This window comes from Pan troglodytes, chromosome 2 (genome assembly GCF_028858775.2).
Source record: "Pan troglodytes isolate AG18354 chromosome 2, NHGRI_mPanTro3-v2.0_pri, whole genome shotgun sequence".
In the NCBI taxonomy this organism is placed as follows: Eukaryota; Metazoa; Chordata; class Mammalia; order Primates; family Hominidae; genus Pan; species Pan troglodytes.
In genome coordinates this window covers 121,591,620-121,616,080 of record NC_086015.1, presented here as the reverse complement: position 1 = coordinate 121,616,080, position 24,461 = coordinate 121,591,620, and the positions used below count along the sequence as shown (strand labels likewise).

The following is a 24,461-nucleotide window of genomic DNA, read 5'->3' as shown; positions in this document are numbered from 1 at the left end:
TAAAAGGCAAACTCACAACAGAATCTATTCTTACTAAACAAAATCACTTGTCTTCCAAGATAGAAGGGGTCCTATTAAGTCAACTTGCCACTGAGTAACTGGTTGGTTTTTCTATAAAGATTGCTCATATTAGAAATTCAATATTGACTTATGTTGCAGGCAGGTTGAACCCCAAGCCATGGTAGTAGCTAGATCACCTTTGAAAATAGTGAGAGTGCAGCTCTTGGGCCTATTTATGGCCTTCATCCATAAGTTGCATGGCTATAATGTTAATGTGTCCACTGTGCCAGCATTCATTATAGCTTACAACAGAGGCTGACTAAGGTCCACTAGTCCAATGATTTTGTCTGTTTGTTTAATGTACCCTCGGGCCCCCTGGAGAATTCTTTCTGTTGGGATTAACATACTTATTTTGTATACACAAAAATATTTGTACTTTGTTCTCATTCTCACATGTTCACAAAACCATGATCAAAATCAATTTATATTAAAAGGAAGATAGTTGCATCTGTACTGAACATGTACATACTCTTTCTTGTCATTATTCTGTAAACAATGCAATATAATACCTATTTACATAGTGCTTACATTTTATTAGGGTTATAAGTAATCCAGAGATGATTAAAAGTATATGGGGAGATGTGTGTCACTTATATAAACATATGACATCATTTTACATAAGTGACTTGAGCATCAGTGGATTTTGGTAACTGTGGGAGTAGGGGTTGTGGGGATGTTTTGGAACCAATCCCTCATGGATCCTTAGGACAACAGTATTTGTTTCTTTTGTAGGTGAATGTAGTAACTCTATGAGGGTACCACGATACCTTTAGAGGGTTGGATATTTTCCCTGTCTTGCTCTGGTGCTGATTACATGAATGTGAAACTCCATTGAGCTACATATGTATAATTTTGCATATTCTTCATATCTATTATTTTGATTAAAGAATTATTTACAAAAATATTGGAAGGATACTTCCTTAATATTAAACGTCTACCATTATTGTCAAAATGATATTGTGCTAGTTCAAAAAATCTGTTTCAAAAACTAAAAAATCGTAGAGGAACTACATAAATTCATGGATTAAGCCATTAAGGGTTAAATTTAAAGTGTATAAGCTAACTAGAGATTCTCATTTTGTTAATGTGTATCTCTTTGATTTTCATAAAGAACAATTTAGGTGCAAAAAACAACGTACAAAAAGTGGACTTTTTACTTTTGTGGACTAAACAAGAATAGCAATTTAGAACCAGTGATATCTAGTACAGGTATGTGCCACTTAATGATGGTTCCAATAAACTCAGGGAACAACAAAAAAAATACCCTTTTCCACTACCAGTATTTAATAACTTTATGGAAGTTCTATATGATGCAATACATAAAGAAAAATAAATTGATGGTGTAATTTTTAAGAGGTGATGTCAAAATTATCATTATATGTAAGTAACGTGTTTGATAATTTGAAAAACTAAGAGCATTCACTATAAATTATCACAGACTAGAAATAGAGAGGTTTGCTTATGTAAAAAAATATGTACGTATACAACATTTCCTTCTTATTCAGTTGCATTAACCTGTTAGAACATAAGATAGAAAAACAAGCATGTTAATAATAGCTATAAGATTCAATTTATGCCTGTTATTTAAGAGTAATTATTGTAATTATTAATAGTGTTTCCTTTCACTATTAAATTCCGATGGTTTGAATAGCAAGTTATAGATCCACTTTAATAATAAGCAATAATAAATATAAAATATATACAAATAGACCTGATGAGAGATGTAAGATAAGTGCAAAAAAATTATCAAAAATAATGAATATAGTGAGGCAAATACCAAGATTCAATACTAAGAATATTAACTCTCCATATAATACAATTTATACAATTATATAGTTCCAGTCAAAATATCAATGGATGTTTTTGAGCAGTTAAAAAAGTTTTAAAGGTCATCTTGAAAATTAATGATTATAAGATTCTGTAAATTCTGAAAAGAATAGTGAGAGGTAGTTTGTATTGGTTAACATTGAGATGGTATTAGAATGCCAGAGTCATTAAAATTGGTATGCATAAAAACTGACTGATAAATAGTACACAAAGAAAGTAGAAAAATAGATCTGACCACATTGATATATAGAATGTGACACAATTTATATGAAGTCAATACTGAAAGTAAGATGTATTTGGGGGAAAAGATTAATTCTAAATGGTTAAATAGTTAAAACTGAAAAGGAGGGACAACCATAAAATGTCTAGAAGAAAATAAATGTTTGGGGCTCAGGGAAAATATAGTATGTATGAAAGAAAAATCATACAGCCAGGTTGACATTTTGTATAAAAATTAAAATTGATATATATTATAAAGTTATCAATATTAACATAAGAAGCTTAAAATCATAAAATGTTTGCAATGTTTAATAACATTGTTATATAATATATTGTAACACTTAGTAACAAAATAGATGAATAAACTTATAAAATAGCCAAAATATATGTACAGGTTTTTAATAGTTACAATTATTAGTCATTAATAATGACAAACCACCTAGTTAAATTGTTCTTCATGAAAGTCAAAGAGATACACATTAACAAAATGAGAGTCTTTTGTTAGTCTGTATGCTTTAATTTAACCCTTAATGGCTTAATCCATGAATTTATGTGGTTCCTCTATGATTTTTTAGTTTTTGAAATGGATTTTTAAAATTATTTTGGCAGATCAATTACTTCCCTTTTTCCCATTTTTTAATTACCAACTAAGGGTGGACTTTGTACTTTTGTGGACTAATCAAGAATAACAATTCAGAACCAGTGATATCTAGTACAGGTATGTGTCACTTAATGATGGGGATATGTTCTGAGAAATACATTGTTAGGAGATTATCTCCTTGTGTGAACATCATACACTGTATTTACACAAACATGGATGACAAAACTTACTACACATTAAGTTATATATTATAGCCTGTTGCTCCTAGCTTACAAACCTGTACAATATGTTAATGTTCTGAACACTGCAGGAAATGGTAACACAACAGTAAGTATTTGTATAGCTGAGCATCTCTAAACATAGGAAATGTCTAGTAAAAATGCAGCATTATAATCTTATGAGATCACTATTGTATATGCCGACCAGTCTAGATAAATATGTCATTATACAGCACATGACTGTATTGGTAGAGTATTTTTATCCTTATGAAAGCACTTTAATAGTTACAATTTCATTCTATTCTCACGTGCATTTTTATTGTAATCCTATTTACAAATTCATTCTTTCTTATCACACAATAAAATTAAATACAAATGGTATATGATTATTTATTTTTAACCCACTTTATTTGTAAAATTCTGTATTTTGAAAAATATATAAATTTATTAATGTCAGGAAGTCATATATGCACATAAATTATGCTTAATTACAAATAGAATAGAGTACATAATGATCATGAATTCCATATCTCTAAAAATAGACTTAAAATATATGAAGCAAAAAAGCAAAGAATTTCAAGGAGAGAGTGATAGATTTCTTATCATAGTGTAAACATTTACCAGCTAATTCAGAATATGAGCAATGATGAAAAGAGAAAATTAGTGAAGATATAGAAGAATTGAACAAAAATTAATAAGCTTAGTACAATTGGTTTTTATAAAGAAACTACATGCAACAAATAATTAATAAGTATTATTTTAAAGCACATATAAAACTGACCACATATTAGGTCATAAGAAAACTTAATGAATAACACAAACCAAAATTATGCACACCAAATTCTCTAAAAAGAAGGCATTATAATTAGAAATAGTAATTGAAGTTGGTCAATAAAATTCAATAAAGTTAGAATCCAAAAGCATACTTTTAATAACTTATGAATCAAATGGGAAATTCTAATCAAAATAACGAAATATTTAGACATGAACAACAGATTTGCAGGATGAAGCTTTATTTTAGATGACATATATAGCCTTAAATCCATTTGTCAGAAGACAATTATAAAAAGAATAATAAAGTTTGAGACTTTTGCTTCAGAACATGGAAATAGGAACTGTATTTAACCTGTTAATGTAAAATAATTATAAAACTGACAAAATATATAAAGCAATAATTTTCAAACATTGTAATGTAGGCAGACAATACAGTGAGATATGAGGAAAGAGAAACAAATAATGTTAGCTGTATGATTACGCCAACTCAACGTTTGAAGAGATTTTCCAGGATGCAGAGCAGGGAGAGGAAAATAAATTCATCCCAAGTGGTTAACAGGATAGAATTCAGGTATTTGGAGGCCAAGATGAGGAAAATTCACAGAAAAGTATACTAGACAAAAGAAAACTGCACAGGAAGACAGAGCTCTAGGGATCTGCATAGGATTCCCCAGAGTCTTCAGATGAGTACTGATGAGTGCATGTAGGTGTGGAAACTAACATGGTTGGGCAAATTCCAATTAGAAAGAAGCCTGTAGAACAATCCTTACACAGCACCAGGATGAGCTGATGTTCTTATTAGTCAGAGTTCTTATTAGGCAATGACTAGTATAAAGGCTGTCTGGACTCACCTAAAATATCTTAAAAAAAAAAAGACTTAAACAAAATGTTACAAAGTACCCTACCTGCATAATAGAACAAAGCCCACAATTATTTAAAGAAATTTAGTATTCAAAATATAAAATTGAGAAAGGCTGGCATCAAATAAAAAAATTGGCATGAAAAGAAGCATAGAAATACTAACCATAATGAAGAGAAAAATCAATCATCAGAAATAGAACAAGAAATAACAGACATTGGAGAATTAGCAGAAAAGAACAGATTATAAATTATAAATTAAATACAGATTATAAATATATACATAAAAACAGATTATAAATATATACCATATGCTCACAGTGAAGAGGAAAACTTGAGCTTGTTAAAGAGAGATATGGATGATATTAAAGGAATCAAATTAAGCTGCTAGAAAAAATTAGCCTGTATAAAGTGAAAAAATACACTGGGCAGATTTAATGGTGGATTAAACACTATGGAAGAAAATATTAGTGATCTTGAAGACATGGCAGAAAGGAATGGTATGGTAATGAATTGGGAGAAAATATCAAACATCCTAATATATATGCCACTGGAGTTTCAAAAACATAGGAGAGGAAAAAGATAAAGCTATTTTAAGACATGACCAAAATTTTCCTAATATGATAGGATTCTAAAACCACAAAACCAAGAAACCCAGTAAACCACAATCAGCAGAAATCTACACTAACACATGTCACAATAAAGTTGTATTAAACCGGTGATACAGAAAATCTTCAAAGAAGAAGACAAAGGTAAGGAAAAGACCTATTATATATGGGGGAAAAAAAAAAGCCAGACCAAATGGATTCACAGCCAAATTCTACCAGGTGTTCAAAGAAGAACTGGTACTAATTCTACTGAAACTCTTCCAAAAGATCAAGAAGGAGAAAATCCTCGCTAACTCATTCTATGAATCCAGTATCACCTCGATACCAAAGCTAGGAAAGGAAACGAAACAAACAAACAAACAAACAAACAAACAAACTACAGGCCAATATCCATGGCAAATATAAATGCAAGAGTCTTCAAGAAAATACTGGCAAACTGAATCCAACAGGCACATCAAAAAGATAATTCACCATGATCCAATGGGTTTCATCCAAGGGATGCAAGGATGGTTCAGCACATGCAAGTCAATAAATACGATTCACCGCATAAACAGAATTTTAAAAAAAGCATATGATCATCTCAATAGACACAGAAAAAGAATTTCATAAAATTCAGCATTCTATCATGATAAAAATCCTCAAGAAACTACGCATAGAAAGACCATATCTAAAAATTAATGAAAGCCGTATATGACAAACCCACAGCCAGCATTACACTGAATGGAGAAAAGTTGAAAACATTCCTGTTCAGAACTGTAACAAGACAAGGATGCTTACTTTCACCACTTCTATTTAACAGACTATTAGAAGTCCTAGCCAGAGCAATCAAGCAAGAGGAATAAAGGACATCCAAACTGGAAAAGAGAAAATCAAACTATCTCATCTGCTGATGATGTAATGCCAAAAACCCTAAGGAATCCTTGAAAAGACTCCTAGATTTGGTAAATGAATTCAGTAAAGTTTATATTATGCAATCAGTGTAGACAAATCAGTAACAATGTTATATAGCAATAAGGACCAACCCGAAAATGAAATAAAAAACTTGATTCTATTTACAATAGTTAAAAAAAATACCCAGGAATAGACTCAACTAAGAAAGTGAAACACCTGTATAAGGAAAACTATAAAACACTGTTAAAAGAAATCATAGATGACACAAATAAATAAAAAAAGTCCAATGCTCATGGATTGGAAAAATCAATATTGTGAAAATGGCCATGCTGCCCAAAGTCATCTACAGATTCAATGCAATTCCTACCAAAATATCAATGTCATTTTTCACATAATTAGAAAAAAAAATCCTAAAACAAATATGGAACCCTAAAAAGGGCCTGAATAGTCAATGCAATCCCAAGCGAAAAGAACAAATCTGGAGGCATCACATTACCCAACCTGAAATCACATTACAAGGCTATAGTAACCAAAACAGCATAGTACTTGTATAAAGGTACATGCATAGACTGATAGAATAGAACAGAGCATGTAGAAATAAAGCCACAAACCTACAACCATCTGATCTTTCACATAGTTGACAAAAACGTGTACTAAGAAAAGGACATCCTATTTAATAAATAGTGCTGGGAAAATTGGATAGCCACATGCAGAAGAATGGAACTGGATTCCTATCTCTCTCCATATAGAAAAATTAACTGAAGGAGGATTAAAGACTTAAATGTAAGATCTGAAGCCATAAAATTTCCAGAAGCAAATGTAGGAAAAATTTTTCTGGACATTGGCCGGGGTAAAGAATTTATGACTAAGACCCCCAAAGCAAATGCAACAACAATAAAATTAATGAGTCACTGCACCTGGCCACAAAAATATTCTTAACAAAATTTTTAGCAAATTTCATTAACAAAATATATGAAAGTAATACACCTTGGCTTATACTTGGAATATAAGGTTAATTTGGCATTCTGAAATCAACCAATATCCACTACGTTAAATGATATAAAAGGAAAAACCATATGATCATTGTAATATGTATAGATAAATCATTTTTAAAAAACTATCAATTCTTTGACTAAAAATTCACTGCAAGTATAAGACAGAAGTGAACTTCCTCAACCTGTTAAAAAGCATGTGTGTAAACCTTGCAGCTAGCATCATACTTGTTGGTGAAAGCTGAATGTGTTCTTTCTAAAATCAGAGAAAAGTGAGAATGTCTATTTCCACTTCTATTAAACATAGAACAGGAGTTTGAAGCTAGTTCAAAAAGACAGGAAAAATACAAAGAAAACAAAATAAGATAAATCTAGATTTTAGAGGAAGAGGTGAAATTCTCTTTAGTTGCAGACAACATAATTATTTGTGTAGAAAATTCAAAGAAGTAGATTAAAAAACTTCTAGAGTTAATGTTGCAGGATGAAGATCGTAATACAAGCAATGATTGTATATATACTAGCAATAAACAATAGAGGTCAAAATTGAAAAATAATTCCTTTTAAATAGTATTTAAATGTGAAATAGGAATTATTTTAACAAAATATGTACAAAACTCGCAATTTGAGAACTATAAAATATAGATGGTTTCTGACTTACAATGGTTTGACTTAGGATTTTCTAAACTTACAGTGGTACAAGAGCAATCCACATTTACTACTCTCCTCAATTTATGATGAATTTATTAGGGCCTGAACCTCATTGTATATAGAGGTTAAAATAATAAAAAAGTACTCTTTAGTAATAATTTTTAAAACATAGAAAATACAGATAATTTGTAAAGCAATTAAAATCTAGAATAAACATAATAATTTTTCATTTGTCAAAATATATTAACAATATGACCCCATTGCAAGTCAAGAAGTGCCTGTATTGCTGAGAAAAATAAAATGACATAAATTGAGAGAACTGATCATGGTTTGGAATACTTAATATTGTCAATATGTCAATTCTCTCAAACTCTATCTGTATATTCAATGCAAAACCAATTAAAAATCCTAGAAATTGTTTTATTTTGTAGAAATTGACAAATTATAAAAGTTCTATGAAAAAGTCAAAGACCTATAATATTAAAAACAATTTTAAAAATTATGAACAAATTTGGAAGAGTTACAGTATTTTATTCAAAACTTAATATAATGCTACACCTATCTCCACATCACAGCATAGGCATAAAGACATATTTAGGTAGTCAGAGAAAAAAGACCCTTCAAAATAAATTCTCACACATAATGTCATTTGATTTTAAGAACAGTGCTATGTCAATTTAATGAGTAAAGGACAATCTTTCAAGACAGGGTGTTTGATATCCAAATGCAAAAAAAAAAAGTTTTTCACTCTTACCTCATATTACATGTAATACTTAACATGGATCATAGATCTAAATATAAGATCTAAAATTCTGTAATTTCTAAAGGAAATTATAGGAGAAAACCTTAATGACTGTGAGTTAAGCAAAGATTTTTAAGTATGAGATAAAAAAGAATAAGCTATAAAAATATAATACATTGTATTTCACCAGAAAAACTGCTTTTCAAAAGTTAGTTAAGAATTTATAAAGAACAGCTATATACTGTGAAAATGTACCTATAAAACTTTTATCTGAGGAAAGATTTGTGTCTATAATATTTAAAGAACAATTACAATCCAATATGACAACAAAATAGAAAAATATTTGAATAGACACTCCACTAAAAAAGAGGATTTAAAATAGGTACATGAGAAGAGGCTTAACTGGTAATTAGATCAGTGCGAATTAAAACCACTATGAGATAACTACGCCACCTTCTAAAACAGTTAAAGTTTAAAAGGCTCTTCCTACCAAGTGTTGACATGAAATTGTAGCAACTGGAATTCTAATACACTGCTTGCGGAAATATAAAATAGTACAACTACTTTGCAAAACAGTTTGGCATTTTTGTAAAAATTTAAACCTGGCTATATCATGTGAAATAGTCATTGCATTCCTAGATACTTAGCCAAAAGAAACACCTATACACACTAATCTTTGTGGCAGCTTTATTTGTAATAGGCAGAAACTGGAGGCAACTCAAAGTCTTTCAATCTTGAATGGATTAACAAAGTGTTGTATAATCTGTTAAATCAAAATAATACTCAGCAGTAAGAACAAGCTATAGACACATGTCTTAGCATAGATGAATTTCAGAAGAAATATGCTCAGTGAAAGAAGCCAGGCCAAAAAGTGAAAACTCTGTTTTCACTTATATAAAATTTTAGAGATGAAAAATAATCCATATTGATGGGATGTATACCAGTGGTTTTCTGGGAGATCATGCAATATTGAGGAAAATGATAGGTGCATTACAAAAGGGTGTGAGGAACCTCTTATGGCGACAGAAATGTTCAATATTTTGATTATGATGATTGTTCACAGGTACATACATGTGAAAATGCATCCAATTGTAAACTTTTCTATGTTCACTTTATTTTGTGTCAAGCACATCTCAGTGTCTATAACTATAATAGCAAAGTAAATTCAAAACAACATTACAAAAGAAAAAAATAGAAGTAAGAGTCAAGATTGTTGAAATATCACCAATTTTGTTAAATGTAGCAACTAAAATCAAAGCATGGTTATTTTAAAAGACAAGTGAAATAGTCATTTGACAACAGCTAGAGGGGAAAGAAGAAGAAACTACTAATAATATTAGGAATTTTAAAGTGTATGGCAAAATGTAAATGGAGTTTAAAATAATAAGAAAACAATATGTACTCTTTAGTAATAATTTTTAAAAAGTAGAAAATATACATAATTTTCAGAAGTGCCAAAGTTACTAATTTATAAAGTAATTACAAACTAGAATAAACTTATAATCATTATTCATTTGTCAAAATGTATTAACAAAATGATCTCAGACTAACACAGTTCCACAGGCTAGTGTTTGCCAAACTTTTAGTGAAATTATCACCTGTCCTATGTTCACTTTTACAAAGAAAATTTAAATAGAGAATATTTTACAATGCATTCTGGGAACTAAGCAAAACTGAATGAAGAAGCTGCCAAATAGTGTTTTTCTCAGAAATGCAAGGACAGTTTCACATAAACAGCACTGATTAAAACCAAAAAAATATTATTTTATCAATAGATTCATGGAAAATCATCCAACTTAATTTAACACCCATTTGTATTACAACATTTAGGCCAACTAAGAATAGAAGACACCTTCCTTACCTTCATAAAGTTCTCTATCAAAAACCTACCTGGGAGTATGTGCCACATGAAATACAGAAACATTTTTGTAAAGTGAGAAAGATCTTAAAGTTACTTGATGTTACTCCTCTTATTCAACACAACATTACAGGTCCTAGTCTTTGTTAAGAGGCAAGAAGTAACACATATACATGATAAGGTTTTGAAAGGAATAATTGAATTCTTATTTTCTAAAGATAATATGACTAAGTACATAGACAATTCTAGAAGATCTTTTTCAATCTGTTATAATTAAGCAAAGAATTCAACAATGTTGCTGGAAATTAGTCAATAGGCAAAAATCAATAGCATTCCTGTATACCACATGCAGTGGGTTTCATTGACAGCTGAGAAACTCTGAGCTTGTGGAAACCTGAATCTTTTATAACAAGCTGCAATATAAGGAAGGCTGCCCTTTGCCCCAGAGGAAGACATCACCTCTGTGATACTGGATGTTAACCAAATCTGTCCTTTGCACTGCAAGGGACACTATCTTTATCTTCTAAAGCTGTTTGCTCTACAAACCCTTGAAGAGACAGGCTGAAACAAAAGGCCAATCAGTAAGTTGCTTGTAAGATGTGCAGAAATATGAGAAGCCAATAGAGAATTATCTGTCAGCAATGACCTATTGCCCAAAAAAGTCACATGGACAAGACAAGTCAATACGGGCAGAAACAATATGCATGGACACAGAGAGGTGTGATTCGTTTAGAGTCAGTACTGTAGCAATGTATCACAGTCTTCAGTAAAATAATTCACTACCAGGTATAAGATATTCTTATACATAAAAAAAAATACAAGTATGTTCATTATAATTTCTTCTAACAAGTAAAATATTGAATAAAATTTAAAGGTTTATCAAAAGGGAAATGAATAAATGGTGGTATATTCATACAAATAAGTTATAACAAATGATGAAAATAGTAATGATAGATAAGTTTTATTGAGTATTAACTATGTGCTAGGCATGGTTATAAACATTTAATATGCATGTCTGCTTACTAAAAAAAATTAAGATGGACCAGAGGCAAAAATCTTGACCAAGATTTGAGACGATTATTCTGGAATACAGTGTATCAAAATGGGCATTTGAAACAAACAAAAAAAATTAGTGAAAAAGGTCACTTGTGGGTGGATACAATATGAATTCATTCATATAAAATTTGAAGACATACAAAGCACTATTGTTTGTTCATTTCTTTCTTTGTGTCTTTATTACTCTCCATTTTTTTTAATATACCTAAGTACGAGTTCCAAGTTATGTGGGGTTTTGCTTTGCTCTCCTTGCTGGATTCTACCCTCTACTTCCGCTATTAAAATACGTATTTCGTTTAGAGCTAAGGGTCTAATTCTGTAGCCAAGCCAAGATTAATGAGGCAAAGACCTGCAAATGATCCTTCTTTGGTGTTCCTTGGAGGTCCTAGGAAGAGTGATAGATACCTCGGCTGCTATTCTCTCCTGAGTCTGTTTGTTCTAGCGTTGAAATTAACATCATGTTGCCTCTTATCTTTCAGAAAGTCTCTGAACTTTCAAATTCAACAATTATACTCATTTCTATTCTCCAGCAATGTTTGGATTTTCTTATTTTTTGTATGCATTTCTTCATTCCGATTTGATGGGAGTTTTCTTGGAAGGGAGGTAAAATTATGTGCTCAATTCATCATCTGGGTTGGAAAATTGGAAAATACACCTCCATGCTGTGTTTTTACTTGTATTCAGTTTTACTGAATAAAAAGTTTTACTTTACTTGGAGAGGACTGTATGAATAACCTTGCATTGTCCCCTTGACTTTTTTTTATTATTTTCTTTCAATTGCTACATTTTTCTTTCTCCTTCCCTCTCTCTCTTCCTCCGTCCTTGACTCCATTTTTCTTTCCTTCTTTCTTTTTATATATATATAATATATGTTTTTATTATACTTTAAGTTCTAGGGTACATGTGCACACCATGCAGGTTTGTTACATATGTATACATATGCCATGTTGGTGTGCTGCACCCATTAACTCGTCATTTACATTAGGTATATCTCCTAATGCTATCCCTCCCCCTGCCCTACAACAGGCCCGGGTGTGTGATGTTCCCCTTCCTGTGTCCAAGTGTTCTCATTGTTCAATTCCCACCTATGAGTGAGAACATGCAGTGTTTGGTTTTTTGTCCTTGCGATGGTTTGCTGAGAATGATGGTTTCCAGCTTCATCCATGTCCCTACAAAGGACATGAACTCATCATTTTTTATGGCTGCATAGTATTCCATGGTGTCTGTGTGCCACATTTTCTTAATCTTAACCCTTGACATTTTCTTTTCCTCACCCATCTATAGAGGGGAGAAACACAGTCAAGTTGGCATACAATGTCCTAGCATATTTGCAGATATTACATGACTCCACCACAAGGTATGGTCTTAAGGGAATAGAATGTATTTCTTTCATAACTTAAACATTCATGCATTCATGTTTGATACAAACATAATAAATACTTTTTCACCTTTGTTCTTTGATATTTTGTTATTTACATTACATTTACCAAACTTAGATTTTTCCAGCCCTCTATGAAAACCACTACACATTGTTGATCACATTCTCTGCTATTCTTGACAACCTCTTATCAAAGATTCTTACAAAAATCTTGTGTTTTACACATATTACTGTCCTCCATTTCTAAGTAAATTCAACAAATATTTATTGAGCAACTTGGATATTCTTGGCATAGATAACTAAGAGATAAATAAGATATGGTCCTTACCTTTGAGGAACTCACAGTCTAAGGGAAGAAAAAGACCCATAATCGTATTTACTAAACTATGATATAAAATGTGCTAAGACCAACATGTTTATAAAGTATTTTGGGCTCACAGATAAGCAGGTGATTAATTCTGCCTTCGAGGGTGAGGAAAAGCTATAGAAATTAAATGGCATTAAGTTGAAACTTGACACGTAAGCAGGGGTTTCCAGAAGGGAAAGAGTGAGCAGGGCTATTCTGAGAAGGCTAAAGAGCACAAATGACTAAGATGTGAAAAGATATGGGGAATGTGGGACATTGTTAGTGAAATGTGATTACATTAAGAAGCTAAGTCAGGGAAAAAGCCTAGGGGTTAGGGGTTAGGGAAGGTTGGAGTTTCTGGCTAAGGATTTTGGATTTCAGTTTGCAAGGAATTTTTTTTTTTCTTTTACAGACAGGATCTCCCTCTGTCACCCAAACTAGAGTGCAGTGGCATGACCTAGGCTTACTGCAGCCTCAACCTTCCAAGCTCAAGCAATCCTCTCACTACAGTCTCCTGGAAGAAAAAAATAGCTGGTAGCAGCTCATGCCCAGTTATTATTATTGTTATTTTGGTATTTTTTTATAGAGACGGGTTATCACTAAGTGGCCCAGGTTGGTCTCAAGCTTCTTGCCTCAAGGGCTCTTCCTGCTTGGCCTCCCAAAGTGCTGGAATTACAGGAGTGAGCTACCAGTTTGGGCCTAAAAGGTTTTGGAAAGGGAAGTGTTATGATCACATTTTTGTTGTAAAATATTTTATTTTGGTCTCCTAGAATGTAGGCTTTGTGAAAGTAGTAACCTTTTCTTAAAAAAAATGTAGAGGTGGGGTGTCTCTCTGTCACCCAGACTGAAGTGCAGTGGTATAATCACAGCTCACTGCAGCCTCGAACTCCTGGGCTCCAGTGATCCTCCCACCTCAGCCTCCCAAAATGTTGGGATTATATGAGCAAGCCACCATGCTGGGCTTGAAAGTACTAATCTTGATTGTTTTATTATTATACACACAGTGTTGAGAAAAATCCAAGTGTATAGTAAGTGCTTAATAATATTTGTTAAATAAATGAATGGTAGCTAATAGTGGAAACAGACATTTTAGGTAAAAGGCTTATACAATAGTATAGGAAGTGATGTCAAGGGCCTTTGTTAATATGCCTCGTTTCATCATCACAGTTAATCCCCATCGATCTGAAATGCCAATGTAGTTTATTATCAAAATTGGAAAATATTGAAAATAAAAGGGAATGCATTTAAAATAATTCTGGAAAAGTAGGTAACATCGTGGGTATACCCCAAGCCCAACCAGCAGAGGAGAAAGAGAGAAAGAGGCTCTAGGAAGTGGTCAAAGACTGAGAAAGACATGATCCCACATTGATGTGCTTGTTCTTGTGGGGATGTAAATGTGCATATGTACGGTCTGGTCTATGTTGCAGTTATTACCTACCCTTGGAGTTATTAAAGGTGTGTGAAATATATTTGAGCAAAAACATTTAAGACAATACCACAATGGCTGGGATAGCTGCACAAGAAGAGAATCTTCCCATTGAGAGATCAATTCTGGGGCAATAAGTGACCACACAGGAGGTGGTTGAGTATTGAGTGTTGAGTAGCTGAGGAGGTTGAGTGTCACCTGAAGTTGACATTACTGGCAAACTGTTTCCCTTTTCCTGGGTTCTTTTGACAGTTTGGTACTGAGACACAGAGATGCCTGGAGCTGTTTAGGTCAGGGTGAGGGAGGAATGCTTGCTTCTGCTTTAAGGAGACAGATAAGGTGTAAGTTAGGGCTGTCTGAACTATTAACGCACATTAAAGGAAGACTTGGGTCTGTGCACTCAGAGCATGAACACATCTAATGGTCGATATGAGTTATTCTTCAGGTTGTGTTTCACTATCTCCAAACCATCTGTAAAACTCTCTTTAAAATTGCAGATTTCCTGGCTTCCACCATGAGAATGTGGGGAAGATGCTAGGAGGGAGGATACTGAGAGTGAAGGGGTTTGAGCCAAGCTGCAGCCACCTGAGGAAAGCCATCTGAGGAGGAGGAGCATGGCTGGGTAATCAGAGGCCTGGGTAGAGTGTGGGGTGGCAGGCAGAAGAAGTCAGATTTACCATTCGTTTTCATATTCCTCGCAATGTTTTGGAAGGGAAACTTGGTAAAAGGTAAGACTTTACAAAGTTAAACAGACTGGGAGTTCAAACATCATAATTGAATATTAATTTTATAGCCTCAGACTGGTGAGGCTAAGATATTTAGGTTTAAAAACGTTTTTAAAGGGGTATTTCTAATTCCCAGAAGCAGAAGAGTTTTTCTCTTATCTTCCTTTTGCCCAGATGGCCAACACAACAATAACAACAAAAGCAGTCTTGCCTTTATTTTTTCTTTCCTACTGCACCTTTCCAGTTTTTTTCCTCTATATCCTTTCCCCATCACAACTCTTCAGCCTTTTTGGCTATGCTTTTTTTTTTTTTTTTCAGTCCCCACTTACTGACACTGATGGTGATTCTGAACTTAGAAGAAAGAAAAATTCTGGGCTTCATAATCTCTGCTCCTGCTGTCATTCTTTCTGCCATTGATGTTGAAGGTTTTGTCCTTTTACCAGCTTCTGTGTGGCCATGTACCATGCACCCACAGGCTTCTTCTTGCTTTACTCTTCCTCCAGTTGCTCGAATTGCTGTCATATGTCTTACAGAGCTCACTCTTCTCCTCACCCCAAGGCAACATCAGCCACCTCTCAGCAGGATTCAGTAACTCACTAGCTCATTCACTCACAGGTACACGTTATTTGTGTCTCTGGCCTTCACTAACAAGAGGCAGAAGTAAAGGGGTTACTATTTTTTTTTGCCAATAAAGAAACATAAGTCCAGAAAGGTCTTGATGAAAGAAGGAAAGCCATTAAAAATGCAGATTAACAAATGTTAACTCAATTACAGAAAAGTCTACTTATGTATGCTGAAAAATGACTGTATCTGGGGAGTTCTCAGTGGCATCCAAAGTAATGCCACTCAAGATTGGGTGCTTACCAAGTTAACCAGGTAAAAGAATGTGACATATGAGTCCATGGTGGTCATAGGGGGCTCCTCAGCAGAGCTGCTTCTACAACCACTCCTGACAGCCTGGACACTCAGCAGTGCTTCTGCTGCCATTGAGTCACCATGATGGTGGCTCTGCTGCCAGGTTAATCAACTGCCATGCTAGAATAAGCACAAGGGTTGGATAGATGGTTAGAACTGATATTATTTAAAAACAGGAAAACTGTGAGCTATAAAGTGAGATTTGCAATGGTTTTAAACAACATTAATTTGTGAGAAATGCAAATACGATCCTCTGGAAATGCCAGGTGCCTACATTAGTGACTCTAGCATTTGTGTAAGACAGAACACACAGCAACCTGGTGCTCGAATTTTAAAATTTAAGAACCATAGTCATGCTCTTTTAACGACTCTGTGGCACTTTTACAAATGTCTCATTAACAATGTTTCCATATCGTAAAGCCAGATGGGAGAGGCTATCTTTTATTTATCAGCCTCAAAATAAAATGCTATCATCTCTGGGATTTGAAAAGAATGTTGGAGGCTTTAGTTTTCTTCCTCATCCCCTCATCACCACCACTTCCACCCCCAGCCAACTTTTGTTATTGTTTTGAATTCCTCTGCTTCAATGTGAATGCCAGTTAATTAAGCTGGTTTTGTTATTCAGCTAATTCAAATCACTGATTTGTACACTTGCCTGAGCCTCAGAGCTATCTGGGAGGGGTTATTTGAAATACATATATACATATTCTTGGGTCCCATTCCAGAGCTCTAAATTGTACTTTCTATATGACATAGGAATCTGTATTTTTGGAATTTCTGCAGTGATTCTTATACAATCTTGTTTTTGGGAACTACTGAAATGGGTAACTTTCCAATCTGATTAGTGTCTGAACTGGGATGCACAGAGTATCCCTATTGATAACTTGAAAGTTGCTCCAGGCCAAAGAATCCCAAGGGTCATGGCAAAAGCATGTCATATGTCTCCTTCTGGAGAGACTAGGTCAATTTCTGAATCTTGTGGAGGCTCTGCCTGGGGTTGCAGAAATGGAAAATAGATTTGTTGTGGAATCACTCTGGAAAGTCTGTGTCTTTTGTGGGCTGCCTTCATTGACCTGGTTAGTACCCTAAAGTATTTTTAGGGATTGGCAAGTATTTCAAACTGTTGAGAGCAATGTAAATTGTAGTGAGGATGTGTGTGTTGAGATGAGATTAGAAAGTATGTTTGTGCCATAGAGAATGCCTGGTATGTAATATGATCTTTCTGTTTCAAGCAAGTAAACATCTATATGTGCATTTATTACACTTTTAAATAATGCAATAAATATGGAATTTTTACAAAAGAGTGATACCATGAGATATATGTTTTTGAATGATATGCAGTTAGCAGTAAGCAGGATGGATTGGAATGGGAAAAAAATTAGAAGTGGGGAGATAAGTACCATGGTGGAAAGAGCTTGATCTCAGGCAGTGGCTATCAGAAGATAGAGTCAGGAGAAGATTTCAAACACATGCCTTAGGTAGCACTAGAAGAACTTCTTTAAATGACTTTATGAGACCGGTTATAGAAAAGGAGGAATGGGGGATGACTCCGATGCTTTAATTGGAGTGACTAGAAAGACGGACATACTCTAAACAGAGGCTGAAGACACATTAGGAAGAGTAGGCTTGGCTTTTCTCTGCTCAGCTTGACATGCCTTTGGGACATGGAGGTGAGCCTGTTCATTAGGTGGTTCAGCCTGATGCGTGGGACTAGAGTTCAAGAGCAAGAAAGAGGAAATGGAGAACTTGGGGAGATAGGCCATTGGGGAAGCAATTTGATCCTTAGAGGGGTGGATAAGATTGCTCATGTGGAATGCACAAAATGAGGGGGAAACCAAGGATGAAGACATGTGCACGAAAGAAAAAAGAGGTAGTATAGGTTCAGGGTCCATTAAGAGGAAACATTGAACAAATTGTCTGAATACTCAGTTCCTGGTGGGGTGGAGGCTGGGTGGCTGATGGGATGCTGGCTTTGAGTTTGTGCATGGTGGTGGTGATGAGGAGAATGGGGATGTGGGAGTGTTCAATGAAGACTTTTCTCTCACTAGCCTTCAGCCATAGGAGATGCATGGGGAAAGCCAAATCAGAGTGGGAAATTAAGCTTCAATAAGCCAAAAAGTGAAGTCCAAACAATTATGAAAATCTCAGTTCCCATAGCAGGTGCTGCATGCTAGAGTACAGAGTCAGGACTCAGGAGCCAGCAGAAGGACAGCGAGCAGTGGACTTGAAATCACTGGGAGTGGTTTGGAGGCCTCTGTCTATGTATTATGTCCCGGGACTTTCTTTAAATGGGCCAGCCACAGTATGTTGTGTGACAAACTATCCAAATGCAGAGGCCAAGGGATAGATACCCAGAAATAGGTAACTGTTTCAAAGACTTCCTTGCATTAATTTCTGAAACCCCAGTACTGTGCTTGGCACATAGTAGGCTATCGATAAAGGTCTGATGAAGGAATTAGTAAATGAACCAGACTAGCAATTTCTGGGAGTAAATTAAATTCCTAGAAATCCTAAAAATGAGTGCTGGTTCAAAACAGTTCTATTGAAGTAGTCTGGGGATGCCAGCCTCCCCGGCTAAGATGTCCAGGGGGAGCTCATTCACCAGAGAAAACTTCTGGGTCACTTTTGCTATCCTTGATGGAATGAAAAGTTCTCCCACCCTGATCCTCCCTGTAGAACAAACAGATAGTCTCCCCTTAAGATCCCTTTTCTTCATTATGAGATTGGAGAGCCAATAGATAAAGAATAATGAACCCTATCAGAAGCCATAATTATCTCACACAATTTTAGTTTCATAAACTTGTAATGCTATAATTTTCTGTCTTTTCTTTGAACCATTGTTTTGAAAGACTGCAGTGTGTTCTTTATTTTCCCTGCACCAGGGCTGCCGTCGCCCAGCATATCAAGTCCACTATATCACATTAATGGGTGCCAGCTCAACAATTTGATACTCGATCCCATATATCAACCACTGATATAATCCATTGCCATACAGTATATTTCATTTGCATTTATCTTTTCCATACACAGCACTCTCTTTTATCACTCTTCCCATGGCCCCTCTTCTCCCCCCTGTTTATTCTCACTGACACACACCTATACTTTCTTCCTGGCTGTGTTATTAATAATCCCTACAAAGACCTTTCTCCCCCTTTTACCTTTTCTCCTCTCAGTAACTGAGAGCTCCTTACAATCTGGCCTTTTAATGCAGTAGAGTCAGGCCTGAATGAGGATGTTTCTTTGTTATTTTCACAGACATTAGCATAGCTGCCTGAGCTGGTACTCAGGCACTTTCTCTGGATATGATTTATGACATCAATCCAATTTATGGCCATTTAAAGGAATGCTGAACTGGCTGTAAATCAGCAGAAGCACATAAAATACTCATGAGAACTGCTGGAATCCATCTGCATCAGCCTCCATCACCTGTAACAGCAGCCAATCAGCAGCAAAGAGATGAAGCTATCATATGGGCATAGGGAACCGATGGCAATGATAGGTGCATCAAGGAAAAACCAATCACTTGATGATAGTAGGCAGGACAGACATGAATTTCAGGTGGGTAAGAAAAGTCTACAGTGGCAGAGGGTGGGGGTGAAAATTTGAGCTGGTAGCTAATAGGTGCATGTTAAGGAGATGTAAAGGATCACATAGCAGTAACTACCAGATTTTGCAGTGGTTGAAGTTTACAAAGCAAATTCACATGTGTTTTCTCATTTAAGCCTATTGGTAACCTTGGTAATTCGGTGTTATTTTGCCTATTTTGTCTGAGAAAGATGGAGGCTATAATTACTAAAGGGACAAATGAAGTCTGTATTCTCCCTAACATTGATAGCGAAGCCAAAAAATAGTGAATCATTTTGCATTGTTGTAGTCAAGTAATTAATTGAGGAAAGACATTACAGTGCTTTAAATATATTGCTAGCCATTTAGTGGCATGTTTGCCACAGATGATTTATTCTCTGTTTGCATATAAGGATTAAAAAACCCTTGAGAGTTTTTGGCTATTTTAAGGTATTTGTCTTCTAGCGCACTGTTGAAAAAAAAAAAAAATCCCTCAACTAAAGCTAGTTGTTTCTTCATCAGCTCTTTAGCTCTTTGCTTGTTACATATATCCGTCAATTTTCTCTTTCACTGTCCCTTACATTGTGCTGGTGCACGTGTGTGAATGAATAATATTTTGACCTATTAATTTTTATTTCTTGCTCTCTATATTTTTCCTATCCCCCCCTTCCCCATTCAAACAGATAACTGATGTTCTGCCCATTCCTCCCTGTGGCAGAGAGGACATTAGACATAGACTGGAAAGACTGCCTAAACTTTTATTCTCAAAGCTGAAGGATCAGAATGGGAGAAAACTTTGGGGTAGAACACTATGTCTGGGAGAAGCACATAGGGATGCATCAAACCCGCTGGGGGCCCTCTCATCTATAGATCTCCCTGTGCTGGGAGAAAGGGAAAATAGGAATCTGAAGTTACTGAGCTCTGGAAATCTGGGCCCTGGTCATTGGCAGCATTGCTTGGTGGTCACAGATTCCATGTGTGTTTATTACTTTAATTACAAATATTTTCAGTTAATGATTTCTAAAATCCCATTTGTGTGTGTGTGCATATGTGTGCATGCATCTTGACCTTTATTCATTTCACGATAAACTAGGGTTCAGATTTTTCTCCAAGCTCATTGATAACATATTCTCTGACATGTGCATTTTCCCATACCTGGTCTTTCAGGGAGTTATATATTTCCTAATGATTTTTCACTATTTCCCTCACCTGCTTCCCTCCCCTCTCATAAATTATATCCCTTGGACAAACTTTTCCCCAACTGTGCATAAGTTGAACCTTTCAGAGGAAAGATGCTGTAAAACATCCAATCGATAAATAACCCTGTTCTCTTCATAGAGTAAAAGAGTCAATCAATCTTTACTTCTCCACATAAATGTGCATATCTTATCATAGCTCAAACCCCATTACAACTATTTCCATGGGGGATTTCTTTTTGGCTGTAAGGGAGATTTTGTAGAAGTAAAGAGGGTACTTCATATAACCAAAATTCTTGAGTTCTTTTCAAACTAGATGGAGGAAGTGAACAGAAAAGCAAAAAGGCTCTTCAAATTGTAGCTGCTTAGTACCTGTGTTAGACAAGATCTGAAGTTCTCCATGGATGTACTGACTTTGAACAGGTCTGCTTTAATTTTCAAGCAGCATCTAGGACATGGACAGTAATCCCTAAAGGGCTCTAGACCCTTCCTCAGCAAGACTTCACACATTCAAAAACTGTAGATGAGGTATGCCTGGGATCATGTAGTCATTACCTTTGATTAGATTTAACCACTCTAATTTATGAAGGACACGGAGTTGTTTCATTCTGAATTGTAAAGACTGGTTGTGTATGTTTTATCAATTTGGTAGAAATTTTCCATCATACTACATCATTTTGGATTTGTTTGTATGACTTAACAATTCCCATTATTCCCATTCTATTCTTCAATGGGCTGAATTCCCTTTTGGGGTGGTAGGCTGAAGATATCAGAAGAGGCCTCACTGGGGAGCCAGGAGTTAGTTATCATGGTGGTAATTGCAGATTTCAATAAGAGAAGACCCTCTAAGGCAATGGTAGGCATCCAGGCTGGGGAACCTGAGATTTGGCATAAAGTATGCAGCTCAGTTACCTACCTTGAGGTAGAATTTCAAATCACATATTATTTGCATATCAACACAATTACCTCAGGTACTTATAAGCTGCTTAACCTTTGTCAAATTTATTAAACTCTCTCTGCCTCAGTTTCTTTATCTGTAAGATAGAAGAGCCTAGGATCTGATGGTTTTCCTGCTGAATACTTTATTTGTAAAACAGGGATAGCAATAGTACCTATTTCAAGATTAACTGAGGTATTTTATATGAAGTGCTTAGAATAATTTGTGGCACATAGTTAAATGCTGAATAATATTGGCTATTAGTATTTTTGTTATCATTATTGCTTTGTATTTTATTCCTGTTAGTTTTTCTTGCTAAGGCTAACCTAACTAAATTATATTACCATTACTTATTTAGCCTCTAGCTTCTTTATGTCTAAATTGTTATGTTATCACCACTTCCTCCTCTGACAACTCCTATGATCCACATATGCTGTAATTTAACTTGCATCTGTTCTCACTCAATGCCTATACATTGAATCAATTCCATCCAAACTCCATAAATCCTCATCAGTGAACACAGTGATCAACAGCAGGGATTCCCCTACCTTGCCCATCTTGTTTTCCATACAGTATTTCCAACCTAGCTTTTTGGTTATTTATCTACTAGAATTTATACCCCATCTATTTAAAAAAGGACGGAGGCAGTAAACATCAATAACAGAAAGCTAGCAATACTCTCAAAATGAGCTAAATTGCCATATTAAAGATTTAGAATGTATGTGAAATTCTTTTCCTAAGAGCAAGGGTCATTAAATGCTAGAGAGGGTTGCCAGATTATTTAAACTAAAATATCAGAGCTTTAGGCTCACATATTTATATGCAAGTGATATGTGAACACAGGGCAGAATGCTCAGACATACAGCCAGCAAGCTCACAGATGATATTATATCAAAACATCCCATTAATTACCAGGTAATTTTACTAAAACAAAAATAACAAATAGGATTGATAAAAAGCTATGGAAGGGATGTCTGGATTAAAGAAGCAGGCATTAAAAATATTAAAATGACATATACTTTCAGTTAATTACTGTTCTAATCACAATTGTAGCTTTATGCATTAAGAAGATCAATTCTTTCTAATCTTCTCTAGTAAAAAGAAAAACATGGGTGTACATACTTGTTATGGACTCCATGTTTGTTTCTTTCCAAAATTCATATGTTGAAACTCTAACCCCCAAGTGGGATGGTATCAGAAGGTGGGGCCTTTGGGAAGTAATTAGTTCATGAGGATGAAAACTTCATGATGGGATTAGTGCTCTTATAAGAAGAGACATGAGAAAGCTTGCTTCCTTTTTCTTTGCTCTTTGCCCTGTGAAGACATAGTTAAGAGGATGTACATCTGCAAGCCAGGAAGGGAGCCCTCACCTGACAACTAGATCTGCCAGCACCTTGATCTTGGATTTTCTAGCCTTTAGAACTGTGAAAAATAAATGTTTGTTGTTTAAACCACCCAGTCTACGATAATTTATTATAGCAGCCTGAGCTAAGACAATACTTAAAAATATGGTTCCCAGGCCCATCCAAGATGCTTTAAATCAGAATCTTACTGGGAGAGATTCCCAGTAAAACAAAATGTTTAACAGGTATACATGTGATTTGTATTTTTGAGTGATGTTTGGAAAACACTGAGTTGAAAGATCATTTGGTAACCTGACCTGTCTCCTTTGTCTCCCACTGTGAGCCTTCATAGAATTTATCTTAGATTAGGGGAAATCATTAATGCTGCCCTAGTGAAAGATTATAAGGGGAAATCATTAATGCTGCCCTAGTGAAAGATTATAAGTGAACATCATCAAAGGCCTAATGCCAGTTGGGAACCATTTACCATCTTTTAACCATAGAAGAATATTTTCAAGAAACCTTAGAGAATTTAAAGCTACAATATGGTTATCCTCTAGTTCTGACACTTATGGTCTGTGTGACTTTGTTGAGGACACTGACTTTTGATGCCTTTGGTTTTTCTACCTATAAAATGGAAATAATCACATAGTAGGTTCTTCATAAGATTGCAAGACCAAATAAAACAAAGAGCAAAATTTAACATAAATGTTAGTTATTATTATTATTATCATCATTCTTTCATTGGTGCTTCAGCTACCCAGGGATAATTTTCCCCATTAATCTTCAATTATTTTCTTCCTCTCTTGTCTTTTCAATGACATAGCTAAGGGTGCTTTTGTGTGCTGCACAGACTCTGTTCTCTCTTCTCTTTTTTTCTTTTCATACCTTTTTGATCCAGAGAGGAATACTTAAGAGTTTCTATTCTTCATCCTTTCTTCTCTAAAGCTGAAGGCTGATGCCAGCGCAGCCATTTTTATCCCTCAGAGTAAGAGGGGAAATATGAACTTGGCTGTTGGCACTGCTGCTTTCTATGACTTCTCTTTTTTTAAAGGCAAAGTTATTCCACAACTTGACTAGTTGGAGCTGAGATAAATAAGCTTTCCAAAGCCACAGAACTCAGAATAGAACTTGGATTTCTGACTCATCAGAGGCAGTTTAAACATTTTCTCCATCTGTTCTAAAAGCATAAAGAGACTGGTGGTTCTTGTGCTTCACTTATTGGTAGAATTAGGAAGGAATACCCATCCCATCTTAGCACATCTGCCTCCCCTATGGA

The 24,461-nt window shown here is 34.9% G+C and overlaps 1 long non-coding RNA gene across 1 annotated transcript; it reads left to right on the top strand.

Moving 5' to 3' along the window:
* Positions 1 to 21,669: 21,669 nt before the first annotated feature.
* On the top strand, positions 21,670 to 23,293 carry LOC112208592 (uncharacterized). The gene is made up of 2 exons (XR_002943061.2): positions 21,670 to 21,758; positions 23,162 to 23,293. It is a non-coding gene; the product is annotated as an uncharacterized LOC112208592 (long non-coding RNA).
* The last annotated feature ends 1,168 nt before the right edge of the window (positions 23,294 to 24,461 follow it).